The sequence below is a fragment of the Lynx canadensis genome, chromosome C2 (assembly GCF_007474595.2).
Source record: "Lynx canadensis isolate LIC74 chromosome C2, mLynCan4.pri.v2, whole genome shotgun sequence".
NCBI lineage: Eukaryota > Metazoa > Chordata > Mammalia > Carnivora > Felidae > Lynx > Lynx canadensis.
Genome location: NC_044311.2, coordinates 1,051,807 through 1,073,667, shown reverse-complemented (window position 1 = coordinate 1,073,667; position 21,861 = coordinate 1,051,807). Strand labels below are relative to the sequence as shown.

Sequence of the window (21,861 nt, the reverse complement as noted above, 5' to 3'; positions counted from 1 at the left end):
AAAAGTTGGCTCTTTGAAAAGATCAGCAAAACTGACAAACCATTACCAAGACTGTACAAGAAAAAAGAAAGACTCAAATTACTAATATCAAGAATAAAAGAGGAGTTATCATTGTGTACCATTCAAAAATAAAAAAGAGAATATGAGAATACTATAAACATTTACATGATGACAAGTTAGATAACTTAGATGAAATGAACAAATTACTAAAAAGACAAAAACTCAAGAAGATATTAAAAAAATTTTACTATACCAGTAACAAGAGATTAAATTAATAATTTTTTAAAATTTCCTTAAAAAAAGCCCAAGCTCAGATGGCTTCACAAGTGAATTTTACCAAGCCTTTAAAGAAGTTTTAGTACCAATCCTTTACCCTCCAAAAAATATGAGCAAGAATAACTCTCAAATAGATGATTACCATGATACCAGAATCAGACAAAAATAATTACAAGAAAACTAGAATGTAAATGTAAAAACTGAATGTAAATGTAAAAATCTCCAACAGAATAGTAGTATGCCAAATGCAGTGACACACAAAAAGGAATATGCACCATGAGCAAATGGGATTTATCCCAGGATGAAAAGTTGGTTTAACAAATATAAAGTCAATCAATGTAATATACAATATTAATAGATTAAAGTTAAGACTCACATAATAATCTCAATAGATGCAGGAAAAACACTGGGCAAAAGCCAACACCCTTTTCAAATAAAAACACTTCACAAACTAGGAATACAAAAGGATTTCCTTGACCTGATAAAGTACATCTAAGACCTGATAAAGAACATCTAAGACCTGAGTAGCTCAGTTGGTTGAGTGTCTGACTTCAGCTCGGGTCATGATTTCATGGTTCATGGGTTTGAGTTCCACATCAGGTTTGCTGCTGTCAGCCAGGAGCCTGCTTTGGAGCCTCTGTCTGCCTCTCTCTCTGCCCATCCCCCATTTGAGTGCACATGCGCTCTCTCTCTCTCTCTCTCTCTCTCTCAAAAATAAATAAACATTAAAAAAAAAAAGAACATCTAAGAAACATTCACAGCTAATATCTAATATTACACTCAATGGTGACACACTGAATTATTTCATCCTTAGATCAGGAAAAGATAAGGAAGTCTACTCTTACAATTTTTAGTCAAAATTGTATAGGAAGCTTTTTGTTTTTTAAATTTTACTTATTTTTGAGAAAGAGAGTTTGATACAGGGCTGGAGCTCACTAATCATGAGATCATGACCTGAGCTGAAGTCAGATGCTCAACTGACTGAGCCACCCAGGTGCCCCAAAATTGTATAAAGTTCTAACCAAGGCAATTAGGCAACCAAAAGAAATAAGAGACATCCATATTGAAATTGAGGAAGTAAAAGTATCTATAGTCACAGATAACATGACCTTGTATATTGAAAATCTTGCAAAATCTACAGTAAACCTATTAGGATTATACTAGGGGTGCTTGGGTGGCTCATTTTATTGAGTGTCTGACTTCAGCTCAGGTCATGGTCTCAGGGTTCATGAGTTTGAGCCCATGTAGGGCTTTGCACTGAGAGCACGGAGCTTGCTTCGGATTCTCTGTCTCCCTCTTTTTCTCTGCCCCTCCCCCACTAGGTCTTTTTCACTCTCTCTCTCTCTCTTTCTCTCTCTCTCCCTTTCTCTCTCTCTCAAAAATAAAGAAACATTAAAAAAAATTAATACTAGTTAGTAGGATGCAACGTTTCAGGATACAAGACTAATATACAAAAATCAATTGTATTTCTATACTTCACCAATGAACAATCTCAAAAGGAAAACAAGAAAACAATTTCATAAACAACTTAATTAAAAAATAAAATACTTGGGCGCCTGGGTGGCGCAGTCGGTTAAGCGTCCGACTTCAGCCAGGTCACGATCTCGCGGTCCGTGAGTTCGAGCCCCGCGTCGGGCTCTGGGCTGATGGCTCGGAGCCTGGAGCCTGTTTCCGATTCTGTGTCTCCCTCTCTCTCTGCCCCTCCCCCGTTCATGCTCTGTCTCTCTCTGTCCCAAAAATAAATAAACGTTGAAAAAAAAAATTAAAAAAAAATACTTAAAATTAACTTAATAAAAGAAAGTCAGTACTTGAACACTACAAATTACAAAATATCTTTGAAGAAAATTAAAGATCTAAATAAATAGAAACATCTCACTTTTACACTTTACTCCCTAAATTGATCTCAGATTCAAATAATTCCTCTTAAAATTCCAGCTGCTCTTTTCACTTGTATTTGACAAGTGATTCTAAAATTCATATGGAAATGCAATGAACCCTAATGAGTCAAAACTATCTTGAAAAAGAACAAGGTTGGAGGACTCATATTTCCAGATTTCCAAACTTATTACAAAGCTACAGTATTCAAATCAATGTGGCACTGGCATAAGGATAGACAAGTCAACAAAATAGGCTTGAGAGTTACCCTTACATGCCTTTATTCTTATGGTTAATTGACTTTTGGCAAGGGAGCTAATAAGAAAAGAACAGGTCAATAATGGTGTACAGACAATTGGATACCTACCTGCAAAAGAATGAAGTTGGATCCCTACCTCATACCATATACAAAAATTAACTAAACATGGGTCAAAGACATAAATAGAAGAGCTAAAAATACAAAGCTTTTAGGATAAAATTTCATGACCTTGGATTAGACAATAGTTTCTTAAATATGACATCAAAATCACAAGCAACCAAGGGAAAAATAGATAAATTTGTATTCATAAAAATTCAAAACGTTTTTGCTGAAAATGATACCATCAATGATACGATCTCAGAATAAAAGAGAAAATATTTGCAAGTCATTTCTGATAAGAGACTTATATCTAGAATTTTATAAAGAATTCTTGCAACCCAATGTAAAAAGACTATTAACTCAATTAAAAAATAGACAAAAGATTTGAGCAGATATTTCTTCATAGAAGATATACAAATAGCTAACAAGCACATGAAACGATGCTCCACATCATTACTACTTAGGGAAATGCTAATCTCACATCCAGTAGGGTAGCTACAATCAAAAAGGACTATCAACACTAACAAGTGTTTTCAAGGATGTAGAGCAATTGGAACCCTCCTACACGGCTGGTAGGAATGTAAAATGTTGTATCTACCTTGGAAAATGTTTTTGTTATTCTTCAAAGTGTCCAATGCAGAGTTACTATCTGACCCAAAAATTCTACTTCTAGGTATACACCCGAGAGGACTGAAAGAATATGTCCACACAAAAATGTGTATGTAAATGTTTGTAGCAACATAATTCATAATAGACAAAAATTAGAAAACAACCCAAATGTCCATCAACTGGTAAACGGATAAGTAAAATGTGGTATTTCCATACAGTGGAATATTATTTGGCCATAAGAAGGAATCAAGTATTGATACATGACAAAACATTGATATTCTAAGTTAACGAAGCCAGACACACAAGGTCAAATATTTTGAGAGACAGAAAACAGACGGCTAGTTGCCTAAAGCTGGCGGGAGGGAGCGATGCTAATGTTGTCTTTGGGGGATGATGAAAATGTTCTGAAACTAGATAGTAGTGATAAACTCATGACACTATGAGTATACTAAACGGTATTGAAGTGGACAATTTTAAAGGGTGAACTTTATGGCATGTGGATTATACGTCAATAAATCTACTTTAAACATTCATTCCCGGGCGCCTGGGTGGCGCAGTCGGTTAAGCGTCCGACTTCAGCCAGGTCGCGATCTTGCGGTCCGTGAGTTCGAGCCCCGCGTCGGGCTCTGGGCTGATGGCTCGGAGCCTGGAGCCTGTTTCCGATTCTGTGTCTCCCTCTCTCTCTGCCCCTCCCCCGTTCATGCTCTGTCTCTCTCTGTCCCAAAAATAAATAAACGTTGAAAAAAAAAAAATTCATTCCCTATATTAAAGGATCCAATGCTGATGTCTGCCTAGGAGACTAGTCCCTTGTCCATCCCACTTTGAGTTAATCATGAACCCTGTTTTCTGTTGTACACACACATACCCTTACAAGGACCCTCTAATCCGTATAGATTATCCTCACTTGAAGATAGAGAATTTCACGAGACCAGTGGGGTTCAGAGGTGAGAAAGAAAATGTAGAATCCATCCACTATGATAAAACCTGCGTAGGAGGCAGGGAGGTGTTAGGAAGGTCTTCGGTCGGTAAAAGGCTAATTATGGGTACAAGATAAGACAAATAACAGGGAGTTGAAAGAAAACTGCATTGAAAATTAAGGAAAGACATGGAATTACTAAGTAAAACCATCAAGGATATGAAGTCTGGTGTCCTTTTGGAAAAGAAGTAACAGGAAATTAAGCTTAAAAAAACAAGTGGCAGTAACTTTAACTTTTTCAATGTAAATCATAGAGAATCACAGAAAAGAATGCAATCAGAAATTGTTTTGCAGAAGTTTAAGAAAACTTCAGTGAAAAGCCTGTCATCAAAGAATTTCTGGGTAGGTATTAGAGCAGAGCTTAGGGAAGAGTACACATGCAAGAATTAAAGTCTTGGATCATTGTTTTCTAAGTTTTAAGCTGTTTTGAGCATTTCCCCACAGCCCTAAATAATTATCTTAAGCCAGCTGTGTTCCGTTTGTGTTAATTCAGCTTCTTTTATTTCCCATTTGACAAATTGTGTACATTAAGTTGTGAATATTAACATTAGTGTAATAAACGAGCAATTTACCATCTCTGAAAGAAGTCAACAGCCTGAAAGGCACTCATGGATGTATATTTATAACAAACACCTGTGTTAATTTCCTTTCACAAGGAGCACAATAGCGCCCTCCTTGAGGCAGCACCTTTTGATAAAGTGAATAAGAAAGTGCTCATCACATCATTTATTTCTTGTTCTTCTCATGCGCCAGAAAGCATGTGTTCCTTTCAATTAATATTCTGTTCCTTGTACAAAAGTTGTTTGACAGTAAATGTATTTTTGGAGGGCAGTAAATTAGGTGAAATAATGAATGTGAAATTTGGATGAGGTTTAGGGTAAAAACACTATTCATGACACCTTTCAAAAGATTTTATTCTGTAAAAGGGGCAGCCTTGGCAAAGATGGTGTAGGCGAGATGATGAATTCCTTGAGAGCAGAGTGTTTCTTTTGTTCAGCTTTGTGCAAACAGGTTTATTGAAGTCTTAACCCATTGAGTTAGAAACATGAAAAACATGTTTTTTTCACTTTTTATCATCATACTTCATCCATTCTATGTCTAATCTTCCTTGCCTGAGCTTAATAACATCAGGGGCAGATGATATCTTGTTCCAGCCCCTTTTGGTGACTCATACTACTCCAATCAAGTTCAAAACTTAATGTCAGATCTGACTCAAATCACTTCTTCCCTCTCACAGCACAGTCTAGAGCTGGTTGCTGTAAGACTGCTTCATATCTCTCTTCTGGTACTACTCCTCTGGAGTTGAAAGGGAGGCAGGAGGGATGAGGAAGGCGGCATTTCTTAGAAAATAAGCTTTTTTTTTTTTTTTTAAAGAAGATCTTTATTTATGGAAAGACATCCCATGTCTTTGGGTCAGAAGATTTAATATTGTTAAGATAGCAGTATCCCCAAATTGATCTATAGATTCAGTGTAATCTCAGTCAGAATCCCAGCTGCTGGGTTTTTTTTTTTTTTTTTTTTTTTTTTTTTTTTTTGCAGAAACTGATAGGCTGATGCTAAAATGTATATGGAAATGCAAGGGATCCATAATAGCCAACAGTCTTGAGAAGGAAGAGCAAAGTTGGAAGGCTCACACTTGCTGATTTCCAAACTTTCTGCAAACATGCAAGCATCAGGAGGGTGTGGTTCTGACACACAGACAGACATCTAGATCAACAGAATAGAATTGGGAGCCCAGAAATAATCCATTACATTTATACTCAATTGATTTTCAACAAGAATGCCAAGACAATTCAATGGGGAAAGAACAGTCTTTTCAATGAACGGTGCTCAGGCAACTGGAAATGTAATCATTCTGGGGTGATGAAAACTTTCTATAAGTAGGCAATGGTGATGGTTGTACAACTCCATGAATATACTAAAAACCACTGAATACTACACTTTAAATGGGAGACTTTTATGGCTTGTGACTTATATCTCAACAAAACTACTTAAGAAGGATTAAATAGTTGGAAAAAATAGTTGGGTATGTATATAATGTAGAGTCAAATAAGGGCATGTTACCAAGGTGAAAAGTATAACAGGAAAGGATTTATATACTTGATTATAAATTACTTTTATAATTTCTCTATTAAAATGCTATTAATAAACTTTGTTTCACCAGACACAGTATTAATAATATCCTTAATATATAGGGCACCTGGGTGGTTCAGTCAGTGAAGCATCTGACTCCTGATCATGATCATGGCCAGATCACGATCTCACAGTTCGTGGGTTTGAGCCCCACATCGGGCTCTGTGCTGACAATGCAGAGCTTGCTTGGGATTCTCTCTTTCCCTCTCTCTCTCGACCCCTCCATTATTCTCTCTCTCTCTCTCTCTCTCTCTCTCTCTCTCTCTCTCAAAAAATAAATAAATAAACTTAAAAAAAGATTTAAAAAATAAAATTTAAAAAATTTTTAAATATATAAAAATGGTTAAAATCAGTAAGAAAATTATCAATACTTTAACAGAAATGTAGATAAAGAAAATGACCAATTTACAAGATAAGAAATAGAACTGGCCAACAAACACATATAAAAATATTAATATTTACTGATAGTTCAAGAAATGCTGATTAAAGCACAACAAAATGCCTCTCTCACCCAATGCATTGGTGAAGAGTTTTAAAAAGTATAATACCCATGGCTGGTGAATATATGGAAAAGTAGGATTCTCATACCCTTCTGGTGGGAGTGTAACTTGGAATAATGGGGTTGAAGGCAATGTGGCAATATAAATCAAATGCTTAGAAACGTTAATATTTTGAGCAATTCCCTTTCTAGAATTACATTCCAAGAAATAATGCAAGAGGTATTCAAAAGAATATGTACAGGGTTATGTGTCCTTGTGAATTTTTGTGAAAAACTAGAAACAATCCAAGTGCCTAACAATAAGAGATGAGACCTAGCCATTACAATTGTTTGGGGGAGGATACTAGAGTGAACATTGGTACCCAGAATCTGTTCTCTCTTCATTCCTAGAATCCCACGAAGCCCCACTACTCAGGAAAAGCTGATCTACCAACCCCTCGGACAGAACTTGGCTGAATGCATGATACCTAGGTAATCATGACAATACAGGTCAGTGAGATGCAAAGAACAGTTTACCAGGGTCTTTGGTGCAGCTTCTAGAAGCATCAACTCTTTCCCCGGCCTTTCGCACGTTTGGACAGGAGCCCAGACCTTTGCAGTCATCTCCAACGTCTCTGAAGACGCAGCTGACACCAGGAAAGGGCAGAGAAGAGAGGATTACAGGGAAATGGAGCCGGAGCCACCAGATTTAGTCAGCCCTGAAGCCCCTCTTCTGGGCTTAAAGCTATGACTCTATACATTTGATTATCGTTTGAGCTGGATTGAGAGGGTTTTTTTGCAATTTGCCACCATAGGTCACACGTGTAGGTTTACTCTGCCTCTTATTCACACCCCAAAGCAGGAGGGGGGGGGTACAAATAACAACTGGCTTTCACTTTATTCGTGTCTTTAGAATACTCAGTGTGGGTCTCCTTTCTCCACCCCTGAACAACATCTCAGGCAAGCACTATAGATTTTTGGATGGGGATAGAATTCATAGGGTGTGTGGGTTTACCGGGATGAATCTCTAACTGAAAGTTAACATTGTCTACATCAGGAAATTTTGGGACGGAGGTCGCTTGGGTTGAGGTCTGCAACAAACTACCAGTGCTTCTCAGGAGAGAGCCGACAGTGTCGTGGCAGCCAGGACATCTGGCCAACGTCAGTCAGGTGAGAACCGGTAACACAAATGCTGCCGGCCAGGTGAACACTCTCTACCATTTTCCTTATATTCTTCTGTTCCCCTGCTCTGAGTATGGAAGAGCCAAAAGATGGAGAGGGCGGATGACCATGCTCACCGAAATCCCGCTGCCAGGACAGGCAGGGACTACTCAGAATGGGTGCCTTCCATAAGCAACCAGTGCACAGGACTGATGGGAAAAAAACTGGCCCGGCCTCTGACTTCACTCCATGGGCGTAGCGCTTGGATTTTTCTTCCCGATGTCTACAAACTCACAAAAGGCAGTTTGCTCTAAGCAAAACAATTCAGTGAATTACAGCCCGAGGCACCAGGGATGATGGATGTTACTTTGGCCACACTGACTTTTATATTTTTTTAGATTAACTCCATGAGGCACAGTGATCACAGACTCTGTAATGCCTGTTTGAATTAGAAAAATCTTCCAACAATCATTTTCTTTTTACCAGTCAGTATACAGCGACCAGAGAGACATTTTTTTTTTTTAAATCTCATGCAACGATTCCGATAAAAGGAAAGGGCTTTCAGTCTCTACGGGTAACAGTTAGAGCCTAAAGGGCAAGGCCTTCCTTTCCATCTTTTTATCAGCATTTTTGTAAACAAAACCTTAGATGGGAATATACTCCTCATCCAAAAATAAATGAAACTTTCCATTCTGAGAATGATGAGGTGCAACTCACAGAAGCGTGACAATCGTGAGGATTCCTTCTCCTCCTGCTCTTCTCCAAGGAGTTCCACTGACTTTTTGCAACTTCCGGTTTTTATTTTATTTTAATTATTTTTCTTTTTTAAAAATGGTTATTCTATTTTTGAGAGAGTGCGCGCGCGTGCGCGTCCAGGGGAGGGGCAGAGAGAGAGGGACAGAGGATCCTCAACCGGCTCTGCGGACTCGGCAAGATCACAACCTGAGCCAAAGTCAGACGCTTAACTGACGGAGCCACCCAGGCGCCCGTATTTTAATTTTTAAAACTCAGGACAGAGATGCCCAGACATAAAGTCTAGAAATAGAAGTAATCCCAACGATCCACAAGCCTGAAGACGGCGGGGGGGGGGGGGGGGGGGGGAGCAATAAAGCCATAAACTGTGCATTTCCCAAACTGTGTCCATAAAGCAGAGGACTCGATTGCCATTGGCCCATGTTGGATCCAAAATGGGAGTTGTTTTGTAGGAGCATGCAGTAGGTTTTGGTGGTTTCGAGCTTCTCTGTATCCATTTCTCTTTCTTATCCGCCCCTTCGTTACCTTCATTATGATTACCTTCCAGCCACTGCATAAGGTCTCGTGGGACTATCGCTGAAGTTCTCCTCCTTCCACTACCCCCTCTGCCCAGCTAAAGGGAAAGTAGCTGACCCAAGTCAAAGCAATTTCTTTGCTCCCTCCTTAAATCCGAACCTTGAGCTGAGGAATAAAGAAACTGAAAACTAGTTTCATTCCATCCGACTGGTAGGACTGGTGGATTCTGCTTGCTACAAGTGGCTGCTGAGGATGTCTTTCCGGCTCTGACCTCATTAGAGGCTGACCTCATTACCCAGTCTCCCTTGAACCCTATTGCCCTTGGGTTCCTTTAGGTCCATTTTTCTTCCTGCTTAAGACGGCTCAAGGGAGTTACTGTGATTGAAGCCAAAGAACCGAACTGATACAGAGAGTGTCAGTGCCTCACAAATCCCATCTTTGAAAGCAGCTATGTTTTTATTTACTGTGTGGAAACATTGAAAGCTTTCAACACATTACATAGCCCTTAGCTCTTTCCTGTAAGATGTGTATTCAATCTGAGTAGTCTGATGTTTCTTCCTAGGGTTATAAATAAGTATTTTGTATTTGTATTTTGAGTTTTCTTCCGTCTCCTTTGCCTACCACTCCCCTTTTCATCCAGGCAAAAGCATACAACTGTTGCTATTTAAATAGTCCTTGGAAATAATATGAAATAATTAACAATAGTACAACTTATTTTGGAAATATTAGTTTTAAAACTTCCCTTTTGAGAATTTGATCAAGGCTAATATATCTTAAATAAAGGTGTATTTTTAAAGCCCATGGGAAAGGATAGGTCATCAAGGCACACGAAGCTAATACACAAGCTAATAAACTATTCAAACAGCTCTAAGGTCACAAAGTCAGTCATCAAAGAAAGGGCAATAGCACAGATCAATACATTGTGATGTCTTTTGACAATGGACATGAACATCTATAGGAAATTGCAATCACATGGATGAATGTTGTATGAAAGAAGCCAGATACCAAAGCTCACATTCTTTATGAAGCTGTTTATGCAAAGTTAAGACCAGGCAAAATGAAACTATGGTGTTAAAACTTAAGAGAGGAGTTAACTTTAGAGATTTGGAGCAATGATTGAGTGGCATACAAGGGAGGTTTTGGGAACGTGGAAATGTTCCATTTCTTGACCCTTGTGATAACAACATGAATGTTCACTGTATAATAAAGCTTTGGGCTAGTTGTTTGTTTTGTGTACTTTTCTATATGTATATTTTGCTGGAAAAAGGGTTTTAAAATGAAAAGGCAATGTCCTTTTTGTTTTTTGTGGGGTTTTTTTTTTGTTTTTTTTTTTTTGGTTTTAAAGAAAAATCTTGGCCTTCTAGCATGGTGATTCTTAGGGCAGTTTATTACAGAAAAGGCAAGACACTTCTCTTTATTTACTTCTCTTCTGCCTCCCTTTTCATTTACCTTTCCTTCTATCAACACCTTCTAAACACATATTGCTTCTGCTCAAGAACAGAGTATGAGTCACTAGTAAAATCCATAGGATCTACTGTTGGACCATAGCTCCAACTCTGAGAATTCAATTTACTAGCTTAACGTTTATTATTTTGTTCAAATTGTTATAGGTAAAGTTGGGTAATGGTCTCTTTGTGAGCAACGTAGGAAACTGATTGCTATGAGAAATTTTTACTTTTATATTTCCCAACTCAGGGATATTTAATTATACAAGTATAAAGAGATTCTAGTATGTGCTTTTAGTGTTACATATTTAACCGTTTTTTTTTGTTTTTCAATACATTTAAAAATTTATATCAATGTAATTTTAAGTCATTTATATTTTAAAGAAGCCATAATTTAAAACAACACTGTGTTTCTTTCATAGACTCAATGTTTTTTAATTCAAATCCTGATATGTTATTCACAGTGCAAACACTGGTTTTGAATTAAACCTGTATTTTGAGCACTGACGAATAATTCAAAAGGAAATATTTAACATCTCTTTGTTTTCTTTCTTTCAAGAGAAAAAAAGGTCTTACACTTGAGTAAAGGCTAAATTGCAGTGATAATTCAAACTATTAAAGGAAAAGCTTAAGAACTGAAGTTGCATGGAGGCTGAAATATCTTATTTGGGGTTTAGGAGGTCAAACTGGTAACTAAACCTGGCAATCAATATTCTGTAAGTTGTAAAAATGGCTAAACATTTATGCAAGATACCTAAATTCTCTTTTGCTTTGGAATTCAACTGAAATCCTGTATATTTTACCTAGAGTGATAATTGCTTTGTTTTCATTTTTTTTTGACCAAATAAATTACCGTTATGCTGACGAGATAGGAGGAGAAAAAAAAAAGAAAGAGGTTATAGCTGCATATCTTTATATCTATTTATATATCCATCTGTCATGGATATTAGTCTGTTTATCTATCTATCATAATCAAAGCATATTTTTAGCTGATTTTTAAATGAAATTCTGGGGCCTAAATCTGGAGATTTAGATTGGGAGATTTGTAGTTAAGAGCCTAAACTTTCTAGCCTAAACTTTGGTGGTATTTTTCATAATGTTTCTATGACTGGACCAACTTGATTTCCAAGTTTCCAATTAGGGTGAAAAATAATCCATTTGATCCAGTCCTCAGAAGTGGAACTGGATAAAAAGAGTGGATTCAGCATTCTTATAATTAAATGGCCCAAGTGAATAGCTGATTTACAAATTTGGTTGATAACTGAGGTCTCAGCTGTTCTAATTTACTGATTAGAGCATTACTTGGATGGGTTGACTGGCAATGGGAACAGAGCCCCTGCTGGTGACAGTTGCCTTATGGCTTTAAATTACACTTTTGGCTGGTAGCTCGGTGGTTATTACCCTACATTAAGAAGGCCAACAAAGCTAGTCTTGTCAATTTCATAACAGCTACATTACTCTTTTCAACTGGAAGCAAATCTACACCATTGCCAGAAACACAACCCCGAGATCGCCTTAGCTATGGGAGGAGGGGGCATATGGTGGGACAGCCATTTATCAACCCATCACCACCTCATGGGACAGTCACCACCAACATAGGGCATATGATACAAAGAGAGAAAAGTACTCTTGGCTCTTGCTACCGGTTCTCTGTAGAGTTGTGGTAGGTAACAGAACCTCTCTATTCCCTGATTTCCCATTTGTTTCATGGAAATAATATTAACTGTTAAGAATGATGGAAAGATCAATCAGCTTAATCAGGTAGCATTTTTAATTCCTTGCAGGTGGTACTTACACCTGAGCTGTAACTCCGTCAACAAGCAGGGTTTATTTGGTCCTCACAGTATATAGATTACAGCATAGTTCTAAGTACTTCTGGGAATTATAAAGGAAGTGGAGAACATATCTCTATTCTCCAGGAACTATTATACTTCAGGTGAGATAGGATCACCCCCAGTGAAAACTGGCAAGCACATTAACAGAAATATAGCCAACTGCAGCTGCTGACAAGTACCCTGATGTTCCTGCAATGGTCTGTGACCAGATTGCTATGTGGAGAACTGGACGCTCTGCTGGATGCCAGGAAGGAAAACAAGGCTTATAGGATGGGTTCGCTAAGAGGGTATAATCGTTTTGGTAGATCATTTCAGCATAATCACATGCTACACTGTAATTTTTGTTTGAAAGGTTTTATTGCACAGAAAAACTGTTTATGATAAAAAATGATAGACTCAATCTGGTAAAACTACATGTGTTGATTATCATTAAAATGATCACTTTTAATATACAACATCCCCCCCCCCCCCAACAAGAATTGCACACATGCACGTAAACGATGGTTTAAATGTTATTTTGGGAGACTGGTGAGTTAATGCAAAAGTAGCAGATAGCAATATACATACTGGATATGCTACTGAACTTGAAAGATATTTCATAATAATCCATTTCCCCTGCGGCAAGTGAAGAAATTAGTTGACCCTTGAACAAGTGGGGGTTAGGGGTACTGACCCCCTGCACAGTTAAAATTCATGTACAACTTTTGGCTCCCCCCCAAATTCAACTACAAATAACCTATTGTTGGTCAGAAGCCTTACTGATAATATAAACAGTTATATAGATAACATGTATTTTGTGCGTCACACGGATTATATACTTTGTTCCTAGAAAAAGTAAGCTAGAGAAAAGAAAATGTTAAGAAAATCATAGGGAAAACATGTTTATAGCACTCTACTGTATTTATTGAAAAAAATCTGCATATAAGTGGGCCCACTCAGTTCAAGCCTATATTGTTTTAAGGGTCAAAGGTACATTAAATCCGAGGCTATACTTAGAGGGGAGGATAGCTAAGCAATACCTTCAAATCTCAAAGGAGAAGAGTTATGCAAAGAAATGTCCTAAATTTGGCTATTAAGTGTATATGCATCGGCACAGCTAAAAAAAAGTCTTCATAAATTGATCTGTAGTATCTTGATATTAAAACAAAATAAAAATCCAGAGCCGGTTACATTATCTAACTGAAATTCTTAAAGCTCAAATATCTGTCACGGAGCTATAGGTGTTTTTTTCTGTTGCATGCCTACCTGGATTGCCTATTCCATTACTCTTTCCTAGAGTGTCCCTTTTTCTCCTGCAAAATTTCCTCAATCATCTGGATTGTGCTTATGTGGGGGTGTTCACTTTGTGGTAATTATTATGACTTGTGCTGTATACCTCAACTTAAAAGAAAACAAGCCTTATTTGAGACTCACTTCCATGAATCATTACTATACCTGCTTGATTTAATAATCAGATCTCTACCTTTTAAGTGTTTAAATATGCTTATGTATACCTTGACCATTACACAAAGTTGTTATAATTTTGTCATCTGTTTCTTGTGTAGTTTTAGTTTACTTGGGTTTATTCATTTTCTTGGGAAACCTCAATTTCTTCACCTGCCACCTCCTTTGTAACTCGCCTATGTTACGGTATAGTAGGCAATGGAGTGTTGATAAACCGGATCTTAAACAAACAAACAAACAAACAAACAAAAAACAAAAAAGCCCTGATTTCAAATGATTGCCAATTTCTGTGGCATAAATAGTCCCCAATTTCAAAGTTCCAAGGTTTCACATCCAGCTCAAAAATTCCTGAATATTTAACAATAGACTCACCAACTGATAAGAGCCGGCTGGCTCCAGCCATGTACGTAAGCAATAAGGTTACTGCTGGTTTTGCAATGACTTAGAACAGCCTTTCCACTAACTGCTCATTCACTCATACCACCACAAAATTCTTCCAGCTGTGGGCATAGACAATCAACGTATTTCAGTGTAGAATCAATGATGGGTAAAAACTGTTCCCTCTGTGCATCCCCGCAGAGCTGAAGCTAAATAAGCCAATTTGCTGAATTACTTAGAACCAAGTATTTATTGCATCACAAACAGATATTTTCCACTTGTCAGAAAATGTAACAGAGCCAAGATACCAGTTGCTGTTTGCTTTCTGCCACAAGTGCCGACTAAATGGAATGGATATTCAATAAGCTGTATTAAACTGAAGGATGCATTTGCAAAATGGTGAGGGGGGTGAATAAAGAGGCAACATTAATGTCAGAGGCAATTATGGGTATGAACACTTCTTGCTACTGTATAAGCCTGCCCCTGCTACACATGCTCGGGGCATAAATAAAGACTACGTAGAAGGGTTTTGCTCTCAGAAGTTCAAACACATAAAGGCAACTGACATTTTCAATGTCAACATTTTGGAGGGCATTCTCCTGATTTATGAGGATGCTTAATATTTCAGCATGCGCCGATAAGAAAAAAACAACCAGAAGGAAAACAAGGGTTAAAAGATCTGAAATATGGTAGGGAAAAATGTTTTAAGAAACACTGATTCTACTGAAAATAAAAACCTAGGTTTCTTCTATTATAATCAAGTGACACGGAAGGTGGAGGAAAGAAACACCGTTAAACTTCGCTCCCCAAATCGCATGACTTCAAATTTCCTGGGGCCAGGGGAAGCCATGACTGGAAATTGAATGCTAGCCCCTGTGGCATTTTCCTTTCCCCTCTTTTCCCTGTCTCCACCTTCACTGGCACTGGAATCTGAAACTGGACAATCATGCCCAATGACTTCTTTTCTCTGAGTCTGGGCTTTCTAAGGAGTCATAAAAATATGAGAAGGACATCAGAATCGGAGGCGGTACTAGTTTGGGGATTATGTTCCGGCTCATAACTCTCTGATTTTTGATCAAATGTTGATGGGGAGATTTGGCCCTGCTGCACTTCTGGATACTGCCCTACACATCTCCTTCCTAGTGCTGGAACCACTATGAACCATGGTGACAGAGGAGACAGCATCTTGCAGGTCTCACTCTATCTCACTCGTGATCTTTCTCTCTCTTATACATGCATGCATGTGCTAATCTTACCTCGCACATCTGTCCTCTCCCTACCTTTCAGATTCCTTTCCTCATTTGTAGTGCTGCATGCTGAGAGTAGATTTCCTAAGGAAAGTTTTCCCACCGTGACTTGGCTTCTATAATCATAGTGTAAAACCCACCAAGTTATAACCTTTTCACTTGTCAACACCTAAGCCAAATGCCATGCTTATCATTAAATACAAATGAAAACAAGTGTCACAATTTGGCTTCTGCAGGAAGCAGTGTCTGAGACAGGGTTTAATGTTCCAGGAGTGCCCTGGTGATCAACATCCATGGAAAGGAGGAGGTCAGTGAGACCGGGAAGAAGTCGAGCTATGATGCAGGCTTGACCACAGCCACAAGGAGTTCTGGAGTTTAACAGGCTCAGCTGAATCATCCCATTTTGGGTAGAAATGGTTGGTCCTTTGTAGTCCTACCTCCAGCCATCATTAGATGGGACTTTTACTTAGAGTGGCATGACCTTGGTGAGGTGGCTCTTTGTAGGTAGAGTGTTCCCTGAAAGGACTGAAAGCTGTTCCACTGAAACTCTCACAGCAGCTGGGATAAGAAGCCCTTCCTTGAAAGGGGGTTTAAGCACCACACCTTCATATCCACCCCTGCAAGTCTCCTTACCCTGAAAAATGTCTACCATTGTTCACCCATCATATGTCCTTCGTAAGAGCACAAGAGACTACTGAGCAGTATGTCAAAAACTATCTGTGGTACCATCTGTCCCGGAGCCATTAGATAGCCATCAGCAATAAACAAACAGCACCCCTGACCCAAACCTCTTTCCTTACACAAATATTAACTCAAAATGAATCATGGACTTAATGCAACATGAAAACCATGAAACTTTTAGAAAAGGACAAAGGAGAAAATCTTGGGAGCTCAGGTTAGGCAAAGAGTTCTTAGACAACATCAAAGCATAAGCCCTCAAAACAATCAATACATTGGATTTCATTAAATTAAAATCTCTGTTCTGAAAAAGCCCATGTGAGGAGGATGAGAAGACAAACTGCATACGAGAGAAAATATTTGCAGACCATACATCTGACAAAGGACCAGCATCTAGAGAACATAATAAGTTCTTAAAACTCAACAGTTAGAAAATGGGCAAGACACATGAACAGACATTTCATTGAAAAGGATACATGGATGGCAGATAAGCATGGGAAAAGTTGCTCAGCATCACTAGTCATCAGGGAAATGCAAATTAAAACCACAAGGGGACATCACTATACACCTATCAGAATGGCTAAAATAAAAACAGAGATACCACCAAATGCTGGTGAGGGTGTGCAGAAACTAGATCAATTACGTTTTGCTGGTGGGAACAAAAAATGGTACAGACACTCTGGAAGAGTCTGGCAGCTTCTTAAAAAACTAAACATGCAACTGTGACTTGGCAATTGCATTGTCATTTATCCCAGAAAAATGAAAACTTCAGTTCACACAAAAACCTGTGCATGAATTTTTATGGTAGATTTATTTGTAAGGTTCAAACTGGAAATAACCCAGATGTCCTTCAATAGGTGAATGGTTAAACAAGCGGTGGTATATCCAACCATGGAATAGTATTCAGCTATAAAAAGGAGCAAACTACTAACACATTTGACAACTTCAATAAATCTCCAGGGAGTTATGCCGAGAGAAACAAGTCAATCTCAAAAGGCTACCTATTGTATGATTCCATTTACAGAAGTTTCTTGAAGGGACCAAACCATAGAGGCAAGTTAGTTGTTAACCAGAAGTTAAGGATGGAGGGGTGTGGTGTGTGTGCAGGAGGGAAGTGGGTGTGGCTACAAAACGGCAACACAAGGGACCCTTGTGATGATGGAAATGTCCTATGTCTTTTTTACGTCAGTGTTAATATCCTGGTTGTGATGTTGAACTACAGTTTTGCATCATGTTACCGCAAGGGAAAACTGTAAAAGATGCATGGGATCGCGCCAGATTCTTTCCACTGCATGTAAACCTGCAATTACCTCAAAACAAAAAGTGAAAAAAACGGTGAAAAAAGTCTTGAACTCAATAAATCAACTACTTAATTTCCTCTATGAAATAGCAGCGTCACACATTGGTGAGGTAAAGCGTTATTCCCGTGGGATGCAGAGGTGATTCAATTGCCTATTGCTATATAACAAACGACCTCAAAATACAGTGGCTTGAAACAACCATTATTTTGTTTTTACCGTTCTCTGTCAGGAACTTGAGCTCGTCTGGGCAGATATTTTAATCCACGTGTCGTCGGTTGGTGTCATTCACTTGGGGGCATTCAGTAGCAGAGGCTGGGCCAGAAATCTTAAGAAGTCTGGTGCCGCATGGTCAGCAGAGTTTCCTCACAGCGTGGTGGTCACGGGGTAGTCGGACTTTCGAGAGGAATTAACACGAATTGGTAAACACTGAAGCCACAGATCTCTTAAGTCCCAGACTCGGAAATTACAGCATCATTTCCGAAACATTTTACTGGTCCCGACAAATCTCAGCTCAGACCGAAGGGGAGAGAAAATAGCCTCCAACTTTCAGTGTGAGAAGGAGTAAAGAATTTATGACCATCTTACTCCACCCTTGGGGGAGATTAATTCTTCAAAAAAAAAAATGTTTCTATGTAGGACGTTTTCAAAAATTATATATTCACGTAAAAAAAATTTTTTTTAGCTTTTACTCATTTTTGAGAGACAGAGAGAGGCAGAGTATGAGCGGGGAAGGGGCAGAGAGAGAGGGAGACACAGAATCTGAAGCAGGCTCCAGCCTCTCAGCTGCCAGCACAAAGTGCGACGTGGGGCTCGAACTCATGAACTGCGAGATCATGACCTGAGCCGAAGTCGGACGCTCAACTGACTGAGCCACACAGGCACCCCTATTCATGTTTTTAAAAATAAATATTGAGTTGTTCAAGTTTCTTTTTTTCTTAAAGGGTTTTGACACCATTATTTTAATTTAATTTAATTTAATTTAATTTAATTTAATTTAATTTAATTTAATTTAATTTTATTTTATTTTATTCAAGTTTCTTATTTTATCCTGTCAGTTTTTGGTAAGTTATGTTCTCTAACTTAAGATAAAATCTTGTCTATTTTATCTAAGTTGTCAAATTCATTGGCATAAAGCTGTTTGTAATACTGCCTCATTATCATCCTAATGTTGGTAGGATCTGTAGTCACATCCTCTTTCCCAAATCTGTAGCCTTCATTTCTATTTTTGTTTTTTTTTTCTTGATTAGTTAGCTAGGAGTTTACCAATTTTATTAATCTCAAAGAACCAACTTTTGGCTCATACTTCACGGATTTTGCTTTTTTTACATATCGGTATGTTCTGGAGAGCTTTCCAAATTAGTGAATACAGATTTACCTCATTTTTATTAATTGCTGTCAAGGCATTTCATATTATGGGGGTATCAGAATTTATTTAATCATGGGCATTCTTATTTCGTTTTCTTTTTCTTCTCTTTCTTTTCTTCTTCTTCTCCTTCTTCTTACTATTAAAATACTGAAACATCCTTTTATGTATCTCTATACGCACATGAGAGGGGCTGGGCTTCCAGAAATTAAATTGTTTGGTCAGAAGGTATATTCATTTTACATTTTTTAAACAGGTCACTTCCAAACTGTTTTCCAAACAGCTGTATCAATTGGCACTCCCATGGACTGGGTGGAAGTATTCCCCATCGAGCCAGGTTCTTGACAATATTTAGTACCATGAACCTTTTTTAGTTATGTCATCATGGTTTGAATTTCCATTCTCTTGATCCCAGATGAGTATAGGCATCTTGTGTCTGTGCATGACTTGAGAGTTTTTTGAGAAGGATTTTAAAAATCTATTTTATATTTTTTTATCATTTAATTTTTCTTTATATATTGAAGACATTAAACCCAGGTCTGTTTCAACTTTTTGCATTGTGTTTCATTGTGTGTCTTTTTTTTTTTTCCACACAGAAACTTTAAATTTTGATATGGTTATATTACTTGCTCTTTTCCTTTATGGCCTGGCATTTGTATCTTGCTAAAGAAGGCCTTTTATCTGCTTTTGAAGAGTTCAACCGACATTCATTGGCTACTCAGAGTCTCTTGTCTCTGGAGGGCAATTCTACCGCTGAGTTCTAGAATCCCTCCCTTAGGTGACCATGGCCCGCTTCCGCCACCCCACCATGGTAGAGCTCTTGATCCCTAGTCCTTCATACCAAATTTTGACATCTGTAACATCTTGCTCCCTCATCCATCCCCTCCCTCTACACACACCTTGAAAACAACTTGGGACCATAGGACACCAGAAGGAATATAGAAAATCATCCAGTTTCAAACTCTCATTTCATAGATAAGGAGTATACAATCTAGACCTTGCTGTCCAACATGGTAGCCATTGGCTACATGTGGGTTTTTAAGTTTAAGTTAATTAAAGTAAAAAACTCAGTCACACAAACCAAATTTTAAATGCTCTATAGCTACACGTGCCTCATGGCTACTTTACTGGACAGTAAGATTTAGACTGTTTCCATCACTGCAGAAAGTTCTAGTGGCTGCTCTAGAGCTTTGTTATTTAAAGGGCCGTGTGCTGACCCATATAGCAAGACCAGAGGCATCACTGGGAGCTGATTAGAAACAAAGAATCGCGGGGTGCCTGGGTGGCCAGTCGGTTAAGCTTCTGACTTCAGCCCAGGTGATGATCTCACAGCTTGTGAGTTCAAGCCCTGCATCAGGCTCTGTGCTGACAGCTCAGAGCCTCCAGCCTGCTTCAGATTCTGTGTCTCCCTCTCTCTGTTCCTCCCCCACTTGCGCTCTCTCTCTCAAAAATAAATAAACATTACAAAAAAGAGAGAGAATCTCAATTAATAATCAGGCCACATACCAGACCTACAGAATTGGAATCTGCAATTAAAAAATATCCCCCAGGAAGTCTGCATGCAGGTTAGAGTCTAAGAAGCCCTAATCATGTGATTTTTTTCCCTTAAGGTCAAAACAGCTGATGTTCAGGCCCTTCCCTTGACCCAGGCACCATTTCCCTTACTATCCTATGTCCTTCTTATTATCTCCCTACCATACTGACTTTCTCACTTTGTTTAATTACAGCACTTTATAAACATGTATAAGTCAGCAAGGCCATTGGGGCCCTCGGAAAACCCTCCATGCCTCAGCCTCACTCTGGTTTGCTAGTGCCTGCTTGGCAGACTTTGGAGAAAGATCCAGGTTCCTGTGATAGCATTTTAAGGAGGAAAAAAAAAATCCCTGCTAGGGGGTGGGGTGGGCTAGAAATTAAAGCCCACCTTGGAACCAGTGGGGCACCAGTCATCAACCTGTATGGTACATTTAGTCGTGGTGATATAATGGCTGCATTTAGTTTTTCAGATGCCACAGCTGGGGAATAGCATTCAGAACAGGCCACGTACTTGCCTTAAAAATGTCACACCTGGGGCGCCTGGGTGGCGCAGTCGGTTAAGCGTCCGACTTCAGCCAGGTCACGATCTCGCGGTCCGTGAGTTCGAGCCCCGCATCAGGCTCTGGGCTGACGGCTCAGAGCCTGGAGCCTGTTTCCGATTCTGTGTCTCCCTCTCTTTCTGCCCCTCCCCCGTTCATGCTCTGTCTCTCTCTGTCCCAAAAATAAATAAACGTTGAAAAAAAAAAATAAAAAAAAAAAAATGTCACACCTGACTATCTGATTGGACAAAGCAGGGGCTGGTGATCTAACATAAACATGCTTGCTCAAGGTTAAGTGGTTAGTGGGTCACCAAAAGGAAGTGGATTTGGAAATAGGGCCCCAGGTTGTCCTGGAACGTTGGGAGATCTGCTCTCAGACATTTTCAATACATTGTTTCTCAGCTCCTAAAACAGAGCGGACACACAGCAAGCACACAGTAAGTAGATAAGGATGGATGAAAAATTCTCTACCCACAGGTCTTCCAACTGGACTAAGAATTAAATTTACATGAGACAGATTGGCAGGAGAAAAAAAATCCAACATTTTATTACAGAGGCCAAATCATGAAATTGAGGCCTAAAGAAATGACCAAAGCAGGAAGGTTTTATACTTTCCAGACGGAGACAATAGATCTGTGAAGAATTGACAGGATATAGAAAACCTAACTTTGGAAGCTTCAATTAGTAAGGAATTCTAAACAGAATGTGGGCTGGGGTAGTAAATTAGTAAAAAGTAGCAAGGGTTGTTTATAAAGCCTTCTTGGCTCTACATTTCTGGTGATAAGGATGGCTCCTTATCTCCTGATACAAAGAGGGTACCTTTCACGTGCCGATTGATTTCCTGTTTTCAGGGGACAGAGAAGGGTCTGAGTGTCCTTCCTACACAGGTGGTCTCTTAAGTAACGTATTTGAAATAATCAATACGCCAAAGTAGCACACTTGGGGCAGCCTGCCCTCGGCCCCT

General features: G+C 38.8%; 1 long non-coding RNA gene across 1 annotated transcript in view; it reads right to left on the bottom strand.

Moving 5' to 3' along the window:
* The window catches only part of LOC115523376, a 30,124-nt gene extending 12,009 nt beyond the window's left edge, over positions 1–18,115 (bottom strand). The window contains exon 1 of the long non-coding RNA XR_003971717.1: positions 17,679–18,115. This is a non-coding gene — a long non-coding RNA (uncharacterized LOC115523376). The remainder of the gene's footprint in view (positions 1–17,678) is intronic.
* Between the last annotated feature and the right edge of the window lie 3,746 nt (positions 18,116–21,861).